The sequence below is a fragment of the Peromyscus maniculatus genome, chromosome 13, assembly GCF_049852395.1.
Source record: "Peromyscus maniculatus bairdii isolate BWxNUB_F1_BW_parent chromosome 13, HU_Pman_BW_mat_3.1, whole genome shotgun sequence".
Lineage (NCBI taxonomy): Eukaryota > Metazoa > Chordata > Mammalia > Rodentia > Cricetidae > Peromyscus > Peromyscus maniculatus.
The window spans coordinates 9,649,973-9,660,759 of NC_134864.1; positions in this window are offsets into that span (position 1 = coordinate 9,649,973).

Sequence of the window (10,787 nt, forward strand, 5' to 3'; positions counted from 1 at the left end):
TCAGGGTGGGGCAGAGATGCCGCTGGCTGTGGTCATACTCCATTGGTATGATGGTGTTGGACATGTCCAGATTGTTTCCACACTAGGCCCTGTCCTCTGGTGCCTGGACCATGGCAATGCCCTTGAGCAGAAGAGGAAGCTATTCTTTGGGACTTTTTAGTGGCTGGTGCTGCTCACAGAAGCCTGTGCCCGTAGTCAGAGAGGGGGCAACCCATTCCCTTCCTGTGTTCCTTGCTAACCCCTACAGAGCCAGCATACTGTAGGTGCTTCATAAATGCTGGATGAATGAATGAATAAGTAAATGAGTGAATGATATGCTCTGACAAGAGTGAATTCCTTTTGTAGGTTGAACCTGTTTCTGGAGGACCCTCTGCCAAGGCCATGGAGAGCTGTTGTCCTATCCTGGCCACGGAGGTTCCTTTGGTGACTTCTCTCCCAGCTCCTGGATCTGAGTTCTGGCTTCACACCCAGCAGCCTGATAAGGGGCTCATGGAAAATGTGCATTTATGCTTTTGAAATCCCTAGTAGGCTGTCCATGCTGTTTCGGAAGGAGTGACTATGGTCTTGAGCCAAGCTGCGGTGAGCTGTGGACTCTGAGCTCAGTTCAGGAGACCCTGGGGCCAGCTGGGAGGGGTCTTGCTCTAACCAAGAGCTCGGATTTCAGGGCTTGTGAAATGCAATGGGAATTCCAGGTGTGTGAGAACAAGCTGTATTTTCATTGAGAAGCTTTTCGGGCGAGTCCTGCCAAATCCAGCTTTCTCCCACTTCTCATCCATCGCTGCTGTCACTTGGGAAGGCATCTTGCCCTGCCCTAGCAAATGCATCCTTGGCTGCTTGCCTTCCTCTCCCCTAGCCTCCCTTGAGGCTACTCCCTTGTCTATGCCCCCCTGTGTGTTGGTGACTGCTGTTTTCAGTGCTCTGAGAGGCCCGTGATCCTGACCAAGTCTCACCTCGAATGTTTGTTATATGGCTGGAATGTACATTGGCCACTCCCCTGCCTTGAGGGGCTGGGATGGGTGTAGTGTGAACATGTGTGGGACAGTGGCCTGGTTACAGAGACGTGCCAGGGTCACTTGGATAGGCACTCAGTCTGTCTCTGCCTGACACTTAAATCTTTCATTTCCCCTCAGAGACCACAAGGACCAGATCTGTATTACCCACGTATGAATTAAAACTGAAAAAGCCCCCGAGCATCGTCATGCAAGTGTCTTATGCTGTCTCCACTGTTATAACAAATAAGTGGAAGTATATTTCCCAGGGTTGGAGTGGCGGAGAAATCCAAGATCAAGGCACCAGCAGTTCTGGAGTCTGTGGAGGGCCTGGTCCCCGCTTCTATGATGGCACTTCGGGTGTTGTATCTTCATATGGTAGAAGGGACAAAAGGGCAGCAGACTCAGGCTAGTTCCCACAAGCCCATTTATAAGGATGGATCTCTCAAGCCCTAATCACCTCTTATAGCATCCCACTGGGTCTTAGGTTGCATCGTGTGAAACCCTGAGAGCCATCCTCCAGTCTACTAGTGCACCAAGACCTTGGGATACTTCTGAGGATGGTTGTGCTAATTGCCAGGACTGATGACTTGGAATGTGGGGGTCCCTTGGCAGGTTCTTGGAAGGGTGGGGTTCTCAGTTGTTTCTTTGACTGGAAGGAACCCCTCTGTTACAGACTCTGAGAGACTTGCATCCCACGTGGCTGCCAGCCGATGGACACCCAGTGTACAGGATGTTCACTCAGTGAGTATCAAGTTAACAGTGAACGGTTTTATCATGACTGTGCCCATGCAATATTTAAACAGAATAATCGAGCCTCTTATATTTTTATTGGCTAAACCTGGCAACTCCATTTGGCATAAGTGTGAGACTGAAATTCCAAGTTTTATGAGTATATGATGCTCTCTGTGGGAAATCTAACTTATAAATAAGGATGGGGGAATATTTTGAAAAGCAGAGTGATCAGATGAAGTTGTTTTTCCTAATGAGACTGAATGAGCCTCTTCTAAATGAGCTTCAAACAACCTAATGAAGACTCAGCAATTCCCCAGCTGCTCCCTCTCTGCCAACGGGAACCTCAAGATGGTTTTCAAGTCTGAAAACATGAACGTTTAGCATAAACTTCCCTAAAGCCTGGGTTATTGTATTGACTGATTTAAAAAAATGATTTTATGTGTATGAGTGTCTGTATGTGTACCACGTATGTGCAGGAGTCTATGGAGGTCAGAAGAAGGCATGGGATCCCCTGAAATTAGAGTTACAAGTGGTTGTAAGCCACTATGTGGGTGCTGGGAACCAAACCCAAGTCTTTTGGGAGAGCAGTAAGTGCTGCTAACTGTTGGGTCATCTCTCCAGCGCTCATTGGTATTTTTATTCTTCTGGTCATTTTCTTCCTGTCACTCCAAGATGCCCTACCACGAGAGGGTCTTGATTTCCCGTTTGCTTGTTTCCTTTCTTTAAAAAAGTGTTTGTATGTGTGTGTGTGTGTGTGTGTGTGTGTGTGTGTGTGTGTGTGTGTTGAATGTACTTGTTAGTATCTTATGTGCGCATGTGTGCATGGAGGCCAGAGGTCAACACCGAATGTATTCCTCTCTTTACCTTTATTTTTAATTTTTTGAATTATTTACTTACTTCATGTGTTATGGGTGTCTGCATGTCTGTCTGTGTACCACATGCATGTCTGGTGCCTGAGGGGGTTAGAAGAGAGTATAGGATCCCCTGAGACTGCAGTTAGCCACCATGTGGGTGCTAGGAATCGAACCCAGGTCCTCTGGAGGAGCAGCCAGTGCTCTCAACTTGGGAGCCATCTCTCCAACCCTCCTACCTTTATTTTCGAAACAGGGTCTCTCGCTGACCTTGAAGCTCATCAATCCGGCTATACCGACTGCCCGATGAACTCCAGCAATTCTCCTGTGTCCACCTCCCCAGTGCTGGGGGCTCATTGTCACAGCAGCTGGCCGTTAGTGGGGACTTGGGATCTGAACTCAGGTCTTCATTCTCGCATGGCTGGAACTTCATTCCTTCAACAATGGACAGTGACCTGGAACTGCCGAACTGCAGCCATGCAGCAGCTTTCCCTGTTGGCTTTTGGTCAGAGGTGAGGTTTGGGCAGCGGGCTTGTGCCCCCCACCCCCTTTTTGGTCTGTCTCTGGAAATTTCAGCTGCTTCTTTCTTGGCATGTTTTTTCAATCTCCTCCTCACTCCCTTCTCTCCCAGAACCGAACGAATGAAGCGGAGGGAATGAAGTGTGGCGTTCCTGGTTATGGCCTCACAGGCCTCCGAGTTCTGTGAGTGCCCTGGCCACGGATGCCTGCTCTTGCTCGTAGTGGGCTATGTGTGATCTCTCTTCTCTATTCACTTCTTTCCTCTGCGTTCAGTCCTTGGGGGAGCCCATCCAGCGAGTTTTCCACTTTATTTTGGTACTGTGTTTTTCCAGTTGCAATGTTTCCTTTTTTTCCCCTTTTCTTAGATTCTACCTCTTTTTTTCCCCCTTGGGTTTTCCGAGATAAGGTTTCTCTGTGTAGTTTTGGTGCCTGTCCTGGATCTACAGCCTCTGTAGACCAGGCTGGCCTCGAACTCACAGAGATCCATCTGGCTCTGCCTCCCGAGTGCTGGGATTAAAGGCGTGCGCCACCACCGCCCGGCATAGATTCTATCCCTTTGATGAGACTTTCTAGTTCATAAGTTCCCAGTGTGTTTCTAGCTCCTTGTGGGAGCGTTTTGATGATGGCTACCCTAGAATCCTCACCACTAATTTCTATGTCATTGTTTATTGACTTCTTCTGGCTCAAGCCAGGATGCTTCTGTTTCTTGGTGTGATGAGTGCTTTCCAGTTGTATTTGGGTATCCTGATCTCGCTCTAGTTTAGCAGGCTTCCTCTGATGCTTCATTGCTTAGGAGGGAGTTGGCATCCTGGGCCTCCGTCTGACAGAGAAGAATGCTTCATGACTGCATGGCCCTCTCTGACATCACCCTGGCTATGGGACTGGTAGAACTCCTTTGTCTTGTTCAGAGGGAGCCCTGTGACCAATGCTGCCCTGCCAGTGATACTTAGAGGTCCATTGACTTCAGGCTTTGTCTGTCAATCTCCAGAGAGTCCGGGATGAAAACCAAAGCAGTGGTCTCCAGAGCCAGGTGGGCAAGGAGGAGGAGAGGCCAGGAGGACCTGGCCTCACTGCTGAAGTCCTGAAGGGCCTTGTGTGGGAGGGGCTGCCACACTGTTCTGTATAAGGTGAGTCTCACTGTGGACGGAGAACCTGTCAGGCAGAGAAGGCTTCAAGTGTGGGGCTGCCTGGGTCTCTGCTCTGGGTGCTGTTTTCCTTCTTTGGAGCCCAAGGAGAAGGACCGGTGTCTCTGCAGGGTGACTCTGTGTTGCTTTGACATCCCGTTCTTGTCTGTGATGGAAAAAATCGGTAAGGAAAAGAAGGCAATACGGGAAATGGGATTTACTCTGAGTATTAGGTTAGAGTTGGGAATTTGAATCTGATTGTCCTGGGTAAGAGCATGAGATCTTGTGGACGAGCACATCAGAGAGATTCTGTCTATCACCTGCAACTCTACCACCAACATTCTCCCCAAAGGCCCTTAAAATTGCAGTCTGGGACATCCCCCATGGCAACCCTCCCCTGCCCAGCCAAGAGCAAGGAAGGAAGGACTCCTCTTGTCCTCTGACGGAGGGGTTAGGAACAGCCACAAGGTCAAGATGGTTTCTCAGCAGTCAGCCACCAGTGTCTCTCCAGGGTTTGTAGGGTCTAGCTGCAGGCTACAGGGGTCAAGCAGGGCAGGATGGAAGGAGGCAGGGAGGAGGCTGGGAAGGGGCCAAGGAGATTTGTGCCTCGTGCCTGAAAAAGCCTTGGGAAATGAAAAATTTCACTTCAACCTCTGAGCGATTTAATCCCGACCTCAGCCAGGGTTCCAGCCAGTTAAAGGTGAGCCTCATTCTGAGTTTTATTGTTCAGATGTTGGCTCTTATATGTAATTTGGCCTGATGTAGGGCTGGGAAAATGCATTGTCTTATTTCACCCTTGACATTTTTATTATAAGGAATTTTCAAATCTGTGGGAAAGACCGCTTGGGCTGTTTCCTTGGGAAGTACTTAAGGAACGTGTTAGCTACCGAACAGGAAGAGAGCGGCTGCGTGGGGGTGGGAGAGCAGACTTGCCCACGCTGCCCAGCACTTTATTTCTCCTTTTTTTTTTTTTTTTTTTTTGGTGACAGAGTTCTCAAGGTAATACGTGCATTCCCCATGGCTTCTTTTTGCCTCATTAATCAGTTGCGAACAGAACCTCCTCTTCTTCCACAGGGAGAGGCGCCTGCCCTGGGCTCTGTGACAGACTATTTCCCTTCATTTCTCTGGCTTTGTAGAGGGAAACCAAGAAAGCATGTCGCCCAGGCCTGTCTCAAAGGAGAAAGGAGTTCATTTGCTCTCAACAGGGATTTCTTGGGCCTGCATGTACTTATTAGTCCTTGCTGAGAACCGGCTACTGCTCTCTTGAGGTTTAACAGGGGTTTCTGAACAAAGACTGCTAGCTAGTGGGCCGGCCATCCCTCCCGACTCGTTAGAGGGCTTCTCTGGGAAGCTGTGCTGGACTGACATATGACATCTGGGAGTAGGTACTGAGGAAGGGGCAGATGTGAAGATGCCTATGGGGACATGCACTGGCATCTTGAGGGGCCAAAGAGGTAGTGAGTGTGCCAGAGGCAGAGGAACAGGGGAGGTCCCATTGGCCAGTAAGAGAGGCCACAGAGCATCCTTGGTCATGTCAGTGCTTTGTGAGCCTTTGGAGAACCCACATGACAGTTTGGATGGCCACAGGAGTCACAATGGGATCTGCTCCACGGAAAGAGCCTCTGACCACAGGAGTGGCCGTGATGCCTGGGGAGAGGCCCCGGTTTGGTTACTGCTGGAGTCCACTGGACCCTGGTCATGTGGACCAGGCTGGTAGTGGTGGGTGGTGAAGTGGGTAGAGATAGGCTGATGTCAGAACTGTTTAGGAAGGGAGGTGCTCTGAGCCCAGAGAGTCAGATAATAATAGTGAGGAAGAGGAGGGTGTCAGGGTGAGGCCTAGAGTTTTGCTTCATGGTGCTGGATAGGGCATTTTGTTCTCTAAGCTGGGAGATGCTGGGTGGCTTGGCCATAGAGATGTTGAATTTGAGGCATGGTGAGGCACACGGGAGAAAGTATGGGGGAGATTAATGGGATATAACATTTGTACTCAGAGGTGGGGTCTGCTCCCCCTTTTCATCCATTCTTAGGTCATACTACAGCCACATACTCCATAAAATGCTAAAAAGAGCTTGTTAAAAACTGTACCCCCGCCGGGCGATGGTGGCGCACGCCTTTAATCCCAGCACTCGGGAGGCAGAGGCAGGAGGATCTTTGTGAGTTCGAGGCCAGCCTGGTCTCCAAAGAGATTTCCAGGAAAGGCGCAAAGCTACACAGAGAAACCCTGCCTCGAAAAAGAAAAAACAAAAACAAAAACAAAAACAAAACAAAAACCAAAAACTGTACCCCCTTGCTACAGTTTGAATGTTTTGCCACCCCCAAATTTAGCCCATTATTTCCTTTTTGCAGTATATTTGTGTCACCCCCAAATTCATGTTGAAAACCTAGTGATGGTACCGGAAGGTGGAGCCTCCTTGAGGTGATGAAGTCATGAGGTGGAACCTCCTGAATGGGGTTAGTGCCCTAGAGACCTCCAGCTGCCTCGTCTCTTCCATCACGTGAGCACACCACAAGGCAGCCCTGTGAACCGAGGGCAAGCTCTCTCCAGACGCTGCATCTGCCAGCACCTTCCAGACTGTTAGAGAGGGTTCATGTTGCTCATAACCCCCCTACCCACCCCAGTTGATGGGATTTAGTAACAGCAGGAGCGGACTCCAACGCTCCTTCAGCTACATCTCTCTTTCCCTTTCCTCCCAAGCATGGGTCAAGCATCTCCAAGTTTGCTGTCTCTGGGATACAGACAGAGACCTTTGTGCCCACGATACTAAAGTGATCAGCTCTCTGCCTTGTGCCTCGTGGGCAGTGGTGTCCCAGGCAGGGCACAGCCACCCTGAAAACAAAATGAGTCACTGGCCTGAAGGTGTTCTCAAGTCCAGCTAAGCAAATACGAGAAATTTCTTCGTTGCTCTTGAGGGCTAAATGATGACCTTGCCCCTGAGCCCCTGCTTCCTCTGCCCCCTTGGGCCATCTTGCTCTTCGGGGTGAAAGGTTACATGCAGGTGTGGAACAGTTTCCCAGCCTCCTTGTCACAGGGTGTGCAGACTCGCGGTGCCTCCTCTCCTTAGGTGCGAAGTCTCTCCCTGTCAGTTTATATTATAAAAGGGGTGCTTTTGTTCATGCACATTTCTCAACAGTTTTCTGGATCATGTGAGTCTCAATGGGGGTTCCCAGTTAGGACCATGTTCATACATCTGTCAGTAAGTCCCTCTCTCCTTCCTTTTTCCCAGGTATGTCTGCCACTGCCCGTGTCTGTGGACGGAGGCCAAAGTATGTAGTGTGTGAATACGCGGGAGGCCAGAGGTCAATGCTGTCTTCTTCCGTCACTCTCAGACTTGTTGTTGAGACAGAGTCTCTCACGAATCCCGGAACTCACTCGTTGGCTCCTCTGCCTGGATAGTGAGCCCTGCTACCTCTGCCTTTCAACAGACGACAGACTGGATCTGCGTGCCTGAGTGTCCGGAATTCAAACGCAGGTCCTCACGCTTGTACGGCAAGAGCCTTATCCACTGGGACGTCTCCCTGGCCCGTCTTCGCTGCTAGGTGACCTCTTTTCTCTGTCCTTTGTCTCGTGTGTGTGTGTGTGTGTGTGTGTGTGTGTGTGTGTGTGTGTGTCTGTGCATGTTTGTCTCTGTGTGTCTCTATGTGTGTGTGTGCGTGTGTATGTGTGTCTGTGCGTGTTTATGTCTCTGTGTGTCTCTATGTGTGTGTGTGTGTTTGTGTGTGTGTATGTGTGTCTGTGCGTGTTTATGTCTCTGTGTGTGTGTCTGTGAGTGTGTATATCTGTGTGTGTGTATCTGTGTGTATGTCTGTGTGTGTCTGTGCGTGTTTATGTCTCTGTGTGTGTTTGTGTGTGTGTGTATGTGTTCTCTGTGTTCATCTGTGTACTGCAGCACATGTGTGAACACCAGAGGACAATCTTGTCTGTCAGTCCTCGCCTTCTACTTTGAGACGAGGTCCCTGTTGTGGCCCTGCATACACCCAGCTAGCTGGCCTGGGAGCTTTAGGGAATTCTGTCTCTGCTGCCATCTCGTCGTAGGGTCCCTGGGGTGTGAGGACACTGTCATCATGCCTGGCTTTGCGTGGGTCCTGGGGGCTTTGATTTAGACTCTCACAAACGTACAACAAAAGCTTTCTTCTCCGAGCCATCTCCCCAGCGCTGCGTTTTCCTCTCTGTGGAATTTTCTCCAGACTTTCCTTCAGGGACTCCGTCCTTTCAGCGATGTCCAATCTGCCCAGAAAGACAGGTGCTGGGTTCTGTTCACTGATTGTGAATAAGGAAGGGCTTGCTTTATTTTGCAATGAGGCAGAGCTTACCTATAGCAAAGCTCACAGGCCCCCGGTGTTTTCAGCCTGATGAGGTGCTCTGTGCACACCTTTCCTGCAAAGTTCGCCCAGGTCGAGGTGTTTTAAGTTCCCATTACTCCGAAGTCTTCCTCACGTCCCCTGTGTTTGATGTCTCCCTGAAAGATAATCGGTCCCTAACATCCCCACTGCCACAGATTGGCCTTGTCTGTGTTTGAATTTCCTGGTAATGGGTTCCGCTGTATGCACACGTTGTACATTTTGCTTATTGTGTCTCCTCACACTGTTCCAGAGCAGTTGCCTTGTTGCTATATAACAACCCTTCATGTGGTCACCACATGTCCTATTTATCAGTTCTTTGTTGTTGGACATTTGTTTCCAGAACAGGACTGTGACCTTTCTCTTTTGGTGCCATGCCCAGTATATCTGGTAATTAAAAAAAAGATTTAGTTCTATTTTATGTGTCTGGGTGTTTTGCCTGCATGTTTATCTATGCACCATGTGTACGCAGTGCCCACAGAGACCAGCAGAGGGCACAGAATCCCCTGGAACTAGAGTTCTCGATGGCTGCTTGTTAGCTGTCATGTGGGGACTGAGAAGGGAACCCCTGTAAGAGCAGCCAGTGCGCTACAGGCTGCTGAGCCGTCTCTCCAGCCCGTGTTTGGTAATTCTGATGCATGGTGCGCATAAAAATTGAGGCCATATTTTTTGTAGCTCTGAATGATGTTACCTTCCTCTAAACCAGTGTTTCTCAACCTTCCTGAAGCTGTGACCCTTTAATACCTCATGTTGTGGTGACCCCCAACCATTATTTCATTGCTTCTTCATAACTGTAATTTTGCTACTGTTGTGAATCATAAAGTAATATCTGATATGCAGCATATCTGATATGCGACCCCTATAAAAGGGCCGTTGACCCGCAGTTTGAGAAACCCTGCTCTAGACTCTAGCATCTAGAGAATGTTCACTTTTGCTCACTACAGGCAGTTAGACTGGTGTGGATCAATTTAGCCCAAGAAGGTAGTGCGCTGAAAAGGTGATGCTCAGCCTTTGTCAGGCTCCTTCATTCCTTGGTCATCCCTACTTATTCTCAGTGCTCCCTGGCATGCCCTAAACAAATTCTTCTGTAGCAAAGTGACACACTGGAATTCTGGGTAGCTTTTCAGACACTTGACGTTTGCTCTCTCTAGGGCAAACTGGCCATCACCGTGAGGAGCGAAACAACATGGTGTTGGGCTCAGCCTCATGAACTTCACTTGGTCCTAGTGTCTCAGCTCTTGGCTGACTTCGGGGCCCCGAACTCCACTTTTGTTCCCTCTGAGAGCACGGAGACCAAAGGAACTCTGCTTATGTCCTCCCGGGAAATCTGCAGAACTTTCCCAGGTAGCAGGGGAAGAGCAGGGTCTTGAGTTGACCCTGACAGAGCACTTGCTCCACAGTATGTTTGAATGGGGTGAGTGCCTGACACCCATGTGTCTGCACCTCCCGTCATCTTTGGCATTTGACTTCCTACTGCATTTTTGGAGGATGGGGTACATCTTCTAGAACAGATAGTGTTTGATTCCTACCATCACTCCTCAAGCCTGACCTCTCTCAGTATGAGCTTCCTGGAGTCTATGTGTGATCTAAGAATTCGACTTCTGACCCTCAGCATGTGATAACATGGCTCCCAGGGGCCACATTCTCTTCAAACCCCACGTAAGCATATTGACTCCTGACAGAGGATCTGGAAGCTTCTTAGTGCTTCCAGTAGGTGTGGATCTAGCCCATACATCTGTGTTCTCACAGGTGGTTCCTAGAGCCTCTACCAAATGCATTGTGCTCCTACCTCTCATCTCAACCTCCTGGAGAGGGGATGGGTGGTGTCCTTTTTTTCCAACATGCCTGGTGGTTCCCTTCTCCTCAGGGCTCTGTGTCTTGTAAATAGAAACGTTGGCATTGATCTCTTTCTCCCCAAACTCCCTGTTGCTATGGACTGAATCCTGTTCCCTGACAACTCTTACATGGAAGCCCTGGCTCTCAATGCGACTGAATTTGGAGATGGGCCTTGAGGAGTGATTAAGGTTAAGTGAGATCATTAGGGTGGACCCACATCCACGGCACTGGTGACGCAAGAAAGGGAAGAGAGACCAGTAGAGAAGCAGTGTGAGGGCAGAACGGGAGTCAACCTTTGATGTCAGAGGATTGCCCTCACCAGAGGCTGGCCACATAGCATGCTGGCCTTGGACTTCCATCCCCAGAACTGTGAGAGATAAATTCATGTCGTGCCG